The following is a 7,417-nucleotide window of genomic DNA, read 5'->3' as shown; positions in this document are numbered from 1 at the left end:
CTACGGTCTTATTGGGCTTCCCTTGTATGTGATGGGTTGCTTTTCTCTTGCTGCTTTCAAGATTCTCTCTTTCTCTTTGACCTCTGACATTGTGATTAGTTAGTGTCTTGGAGTACATCTATTTGGATCTATTCTCTTTGGGGTATGCTGTACTTCTTGGATCTGTAATTTTAAGTCTTTCATAAGAGTTGGGAAATATTCAGTGAGAATTTCCTCCATTAGTTTTTCTCCTCCTTTCCCCTTCTCCTTCTGGAACACCCACAACATGTATATTCATGTGCTTCATATTGTCATTCAATTCCCTGAGCCCCTGCTCATATTTTTCCATTTTTTTCCCTATATATATTTTTTTCTTGTCGGATTTCAGATGTTCCGTCTTCCAGTTCACTAATCCTATCTTATGCCTCACAAAATCTACCATTGTAGGTTTCCATTGGTTTGTTCATCTCTTCTACCTTGCCTTTCATTCCTATAAGTTCTGTGATTTGTTTTTTCAGACTTTCGATTTCTTCTTTTTGTTCATTCCTTGCCTTCTTCATATCCTTCCTCAGTTCATTGATTTGATTTTTGATGAGGCTTTCCATGTCTGTTTGAACATTCTGAATTAATTGTTTCAGCTCCTATATGTCATTTGAATTGTTGGTTTGTTCCTTTGACTGGGCCATATCTTCAGTTTTCCTAGTATGATTCATTATTTTTTGCTGGCATCTAGGCATTTAAATACCTTAATTAATTTATTCTGGAGATTGTTTTCACTTTTTTTTTCCCTAGGAATTTCTTGCTGGATGACTTTGTTGTCTATCTGTTCTTTGACATTCAGTTTGGCTTATTCTAGACCTCTAGCTGAGGTTTTGTTTAATAGATCAGAATTTTTCAGTTCTTGTTGTTTTGCTTCTTGCCCTGCTTGTATGGTGCCTTTCCCTCATCCCTTAGGAGGGTCTACTTAGGTATTGTAGACCCCAGTAAGATTTTCCCAGACCAAACTGGTCTCCTATCAGGAGGAAAGAGTCATCTATGTCAGTTTTCCCTGAGGGTGAGACCCAACAGGTTGAAAGACTTTCCTGTGAAGTCTCTGGACTCTCTTTTTCTTATTCTGTCCAGTATGTGGTGCTTTTCTGCCTGTGGGTCCCACCAGCACAAGGTGTTGTGGTACCTTTAACGTTAGCAGACTCTCCCTGCTGAGGGCATGGTGGAGACAGAGGAGAGATTATAGGCTGGCTTTAATAGCTTCCCTTTTCCAGACCCTGGGGTCTGAATTCCATGAGGGAGTGATCCACCTGGGGCAGTGGAGCCCAAGAGGGCTTGCAGCGGTATCCAAAAAATAATCAATCTGTAGAAACATAGCCACACAAGAGAAAAAGAAAAATCCTTTTCAGAGCAGGATCCCGGTCCTCAGGTTTGCCAATCAAGTGCTTAAGTTGGCACGTTGCTCTGTGTATCTTCAGGTCCTGTGTGCCTCCTCCTTTCCTGCAGGCCCAGACCTTTTCAGATCCAAAAAAAACCTGTTTTGTTTTTCTTTTTTCCGTTTCTGTCAGCCCTGCCCCCTCTGCACCAGGGCAAAAACCAGGGACCTCTGCTTTTACTCGAGGTTCAGCTGAGCTGGGGGCCTGTTTTTAGTAGTCAGAATTTGTTAAATAATTCCACAATTGGTGTTTGGTTGTGCTGAGCCCCTGCTGCTAGTAAAGTCTCTTTCCTTTCCCCTCTGGGAAGCAGCCTGTGGGGTAGGGGTGCCGGCCACTGTGGCTTGGGGGACTCATGGTTCTGGGGGGCTCACAGCCAGTCCAGCTGGTCAAGACTGGGGTACGCTGTGTGTCCGGTCACTGACGTGGCCCCAGCAGTTGTTCTGTACTGTTCCTGATTATTTACTAGCTGCTCTGGAGGACGAACTAAATCCCACTCCTCTCTAAGCCGCCATCTTGTATCGGACCAGGAGTTATTGAATTCTGAAATTCTGGTTGGAATGAGGACAGGGTCCATCATTCAGCTTTAAGTTGAGGTGTGGAAGGGTCCAGACTGGGTTCTCCAGTAGGGGGGCACCAGAGATGAATGAGGCTTTGCTGAATTAAAATGTGCCTAAAGTGTAAAATATGCCTGGGTTTTGAAGATTTAATAAGAAAATGAATGTAAAATCTTTCATTAAAGACTTTAAAAATTGATCACATGCTGACATGATGATATTTTAGATGTGAAAATTACGATCACCTGTTTTTTAAACTGACACCATGTGGCTACTGGAAAAGTTACACTTCCATGTGTGGGTCACACTGCATTTCTCTCGGGCATCGTTGGTCTAGACTTAGAGATGCTCCAACCCCCCGGCTGGTCCAGCCCAACTGTGGTAAAAACCCTTAAGAATGTCTGAGAGATTGAAGAGGTCAACAGTGGAAACTCTGTTCACCTCTGGTAAAGCATCCCAGATTGGGGTTGATTACAGAAAATGAGAAATACTCACTTCCACCTGAGACTGAGATCTAGATTCTGCATACTGCTCCTGGGCAGGGGGCCCGAGTGTCCCTAAGGTACACCCTGTACCTGGCCTTGAGTTGGCAGAATTAATAATTTCTCCATTCACTGGACCTTGTTTTCTCTGGCTTCATAGAAATCTGAGAAGTGAGAAAAAAAAAAAAGAAATTACAGAAGTCTAGACTCACCTCTTCTTAGGTTGGTTTTCCTCTGGCGTCCACCTGCCGCCAGTGACGGCTCAGGTCTGGAGAGAGATGGCCCCTCACAGGGCTCTTATATGGAGGGCACCTCCCTCACTCCACATCCTGCTGCTCCTCCTTAATTCTATCGCGTGTTGATCTAATCCTGGCAGAAAAGAGAGTTTTCTGAAAATACAGAGGTACCACAAAACAAATTGTTTTATCCTGAGGATTTTTTCCCTTTTAATATAAACAAAACATTGCTGTATTAGCACTCTAGGTTAGATATGGAATGTTATATCTCTTTTTTTAATTCAACATAAGAACAAATAAACCAAACGTTCTTACCTTTTGATCATTCTATTCTTGATATTTAATCAGTAACTCACAATATTATTACAGTTGTATATTCATTATCATGATCATTTCTTAGAACACTTTCATCAATTCAGAAAAAGAAATAAAAAAGACAGAAAAAAATTCATACATACCATACCCTTTACCCCTCCCTTTCATTTTCACTAGCATTTCAAGCTACTAAATTTATTTTAACTGAATGTTATATCTCTTGATAAGATTTAGAATTAGGGCATAAATTTTTTTTTTTTTTTTTTTTTTTTTTTTTTTTTTTTTTTAGAGAGAGGGAGGAAGGGAAGGAAAGACAGAGAAGGAAGGAAGGATGGAAGGGAGGAAGAAAGGGAAACATCTTTAAACATTTTCTTGTTTTATTATATTTTGTTTGTTTGTTTGTTTTTTACATGGGCTGGGGCCGGGAATCGAACCGGGGTCCTCCGGCATGGCAGGCAAGCACTCTTGCCCGCTGAGCCACCGCGGCCCGCCCTAGGGCATAAATTTTTAATACCAAATATTTGGCATCAGTATTAATCTTTATGAAATAAATGGAGGTAGTTTCAAATACTTTTCTTTCCCCAAGGTAAAACCGCATGTTCAGATGAAGGAAATTAATTAAACCTACTCAGAAGTTCTTTCTAAAATCACACTCGCTAGTCCATAGTCACATCTTCAAAAGGGCTTTTTCTCTGATGGCTGAAGTCCAAGTTTAGAACTTTAGCGAATCCCCCTTCAATGGACCCTCAAGAACCAGCCAGCTAGTCAAGGGGTTGCTTTTCCTGAGTTACAAAATTAAAAGTCAAAGACGTTTCTTATCATCTTACAATTTCCTTTATGTGACATGTTATAAAAATGATATATTTCCTTCAAACATTTTTGTTCTCTTCATAAAGGATTCCATATGGTGTTAGATGACTCAGAGGTGGTCATGATTTCTGGAGGGAAAATGAAGAGTAGGGAGAGCGTGACACAGGGAGTGAGGGGGCAGGCTAGGAAACATTTAGGTGATTAAATTATTTCATTTCCATGGCTGACATTTGCTGGGTTTTGCTGGGTACTCTCATTGTTTCAAATCCAAAGCACAGGGAGTTAAGTACTCTTGTTTCATGAAGGTGAACTAAAAGCAGCACAACTCTAGAAATTGTGACCCATTTGACAGCGTTTCATAGTCAGGTCCTGTGTCCTGTACCCTGGATGGCTGTGTGGAAGAACGTGCTCCACAGATGAGATGGCCAGAGTCTGCACTGGACGTCAGCCCAGGGATACGCCATACCTTCCCCTTCCAGTCCTCGGGTAACATCATCAGGTGGGTCACCAGCAGCCCCAGTGCACAGAGCCAGCTGCCACCAGCAATGGAGGGGCTGGGGGTGGGCAAGGAGGACAGCAGGCATGGCCTGTGCCCACCTCATGGATTTGGGTTATTAAATTGCCTAATTTTTTGAATTATGGATTTACCAAAGAATCACTGTGGTTGAAAGTTGGCCTTTTTTAGTCTGTTATTATGTACATATGATGTTATTTTTTAAAAAAGCTTTTTATTTTGAAATAATTTCAAACTTACAAGGCAGCTGCAAAAACAATATAAACCCATAAAGACAATTTCCACAAAGTCCTCTTCCAGATACCCAGTTCCACCAAACTTTAACATTCTTTATTTTTATTTTTATTTTTTTTAATGGCTCACAATTCTTTATTTCAGTTAAAGTCAACTGTACTCATTACAACCATGTAATTTATCATAGCTCAGAGAGTCATCCACTAGACATTTTGTTGTCATTAGACACTAAAAATGAGGAAGAGACCAGAGGTGTTTAGAATGGGCTAAGAGGAGGAGAAAAGGCTCTCAGGGGGAACACGAGGCCCTGCCCATCCAATTACAGGAAATGAGTAACCAGATCAGATCTCACTTAAACATCAGCCTCCCCAAAGGTTTTCAGAAAAAGGCCCATAACAATTATTCACTGGACAAAAAAACCGTCGTTCTTTCTAGAAGAGATCTCCTTGACACGAAAGACCCTATTTAGGGAGCAGCTATACATAGCACCATGACAGAGCTGGGATCACTACCACCCGGCAACAATTAACATGTTACTGAGGACAAAGCAATCTCTAGGGCAAGCTCTTGTTCACAGACGTGTGTTGTTTTATGGCGCAAAAATGGTATAGACAGTTCTCACGTACATGTCATCGGGGGGTGGCTTCTTCTTGCTGCCGGGTTCGAGGAATTTCTTAATTGTAGGGACCTTACTTACTTTCACGGTGAACTCCTGGAGGTGAGGAAATGCAGAGAGGATATTAGGAACTTTCTCTTCTAGAGCCAAGATGGTTTGGAGTAGAATCACATCTGCAAGACTCAGCTGGTTACCAACAAGAAAGGTTTGTCCATGATCTTTTAAAATCTTTTCAAACACAGGAAAGTACCTAATGACAGCCTTCTGGGTCATGCTGACCACTTCCTTTTGTTGATCATCTGGTTTTAAGAAAGGATGCATGATAATCAGTTCCAGCAGATCGAGCGTCCCCTCTACATACATGTCAATCCATTCTGCAACTTCAGCAACTGTTCTTTTGTTTCTAAAAATTCTTCATCAAACTCGACTCCAGCGGCAGCTAAAGCCCATCTGACGGATTCCATCCGGCCTCTTCCGTTGGGATAGTGGAGCTTGGGCTTCGCTGCCATGATCGCTTTTCAGGCTTTCTGGAGTTGGCTCGCAAAGCCCAGAGCTACACAAAGCGCACCGCCTGCACTCTGCAGCCAGGCGCGAGCAGGGGCGGCTAGAAGCCGCTAGAGGTAGGCCAACATTCTTTATTTTCATAATAGTCTTTAAAAAAAGATTATCCCAAATCTGTTACATTTTTAACTTTTTTTATTGTATAGTATAACATATATACAAACAAAGAAATGAAAAAGCAATGGTTTTCAAAGCACTCTTCAACAAGTAGTTACAGGACAGATCTGAGAGTTTGCCATACAATCTTCTCAGATTTTTCCTTCTAGCTGCTCCAGAATGTAGGAGGCTACAAGGCTTAAATATTTTTTTAATCATCACAATTGACTTTTTTTTTGCTTGTTTTTATTTTAATTAAAAAATAGCATATGTACAAAAAGAAACCAATAAATTTCAAAGCATAGCACCACAATTATTTGTAGAACATATTTCAGAGTTTGACATGGGTTAAAATTCCACAATTTTAGGTTCTTCTACCTGCTCTAAGATACTAGAGACCAAAAAAGATACGTTTAATGCTTCAGCATTTATATTCATTTGTTAAATCCTGTAACTCCACCATCACCTTTATCTTTCCATCCCTCTCTTTAGGGATGCTTGGGCTATGGCAGTTCCTAATTTTTCATGTTGGAAGGGTCTGTCACTGATATGGGGTAGGGAGATGAAACTATCTGATGTTCTGGAGAGACTGGGCTAGGTTTCAGGACTTATCTGGATCAAGGACCCTTCTGGAGGTTGTAGGTTTCTGGGAAGTTACTCTAGTGCCTGGAACCCTTGTGGAATCTTACATATTGCCCTAGATGTCCTTTAGGATTGGCTGGGATGGTCCTGGTTGGGAGTCGGCAGGTTATGATAGGTAGCAAGGTCTACCTGAAGCTTGTGTAAGAGCAACCTCCAGAGTAGCCTCTCGACCCTATTTGAACTCTCTCTGCCAATGATACTTTATTAGTTACACTTCTTTCCCCCTTTTGGTCAGGCTTTAATTGTTGATCCCACAGTGCCAGGGCTGGATTCATCCCTGGGAGTCATCTCCCACATTGTCAGGGAGACTTTCACCCCTGGATGTCATGTCTGGCATAGGGGGGAGGGCAATGATTTCACGTGCAGAGTTGGGCTTAGAGAGACTGAAGCCACATCTGAGCAATAGCAGAGGTCCTCCAGAAGTAACTCTTAGGCATGTTTATAGGTAGTCTAAGCTTCTCCGCTACCTATATAAGCTTCACAAGAGTAAGCCTCATGATCGAGGGCATGGCCTATTGATTTGGGTGTCCCTGAAGTTTGACACAGTATCAGGGGATTCCCTAATGGTAAGGTTTAACAGTTGCATATTCTTTCTCCCATCCCTCTTGGGACTTTGCGAATACTTTTTGATTATCTGCTTAATATACTCTAGGATGTATCCAGACATTACAATAATCTATATAGGATTAAAGGGCCTCTTTCTTATTCTGTGCTCCCTGAGTTACAGTTGTTCAAATGAACTGTACAAATGGGTTGAGTTAGATTATGCACTACAGAAAATTTCCGTTCCAGACCAAATAAACCTTTGTTACTTTGGTCTCAAACAGTATGTGTGCTTCTGAAATATAGGCACTGTCTTCCTCCCTGCTGTATTCTGAATTACCTTAACCCCAACCTGATTGGCTTCGTTCTTATCTCTAAATATCAAATTAAGTATATATATGTATATTTATG

At 41.4% G+C, this 7,417-nt stretch overlaps 1 pseudogene; it reads right to left on the bottom strand.

The window, feature by feature from the left end:
• Positions 1-4,659: 4,659 nt before the first annotated feature.
• Positions 4,660-5,769, bottom strand: LOC143658587 (glutathione S-transferase A4 pseudogene; annotated as a pseudogene).
• Between the last annotated feature and the right edge of the window lie 1,648 nt (positions 5,770-7,417).

Source organism: Tamandua tetradactyla, chromosome 16, assembly GCF_023851605.1.
Source record: "Tamandua tetradactyla isolate mTamTet1 chromosome 16, mTamTet1.pri, whole genome shotgun sequence".
NCBI lineage: Eukaryota > Metazoa > Chordata > Mammalia > Pilosa > Myrmecophagidae > Tamandua > Tamandua tetradactyla.
Note: the sequence above shows the minus strand (reverse complement) of the source record. Positions and strands in the feature narration are given on the sequence as shown.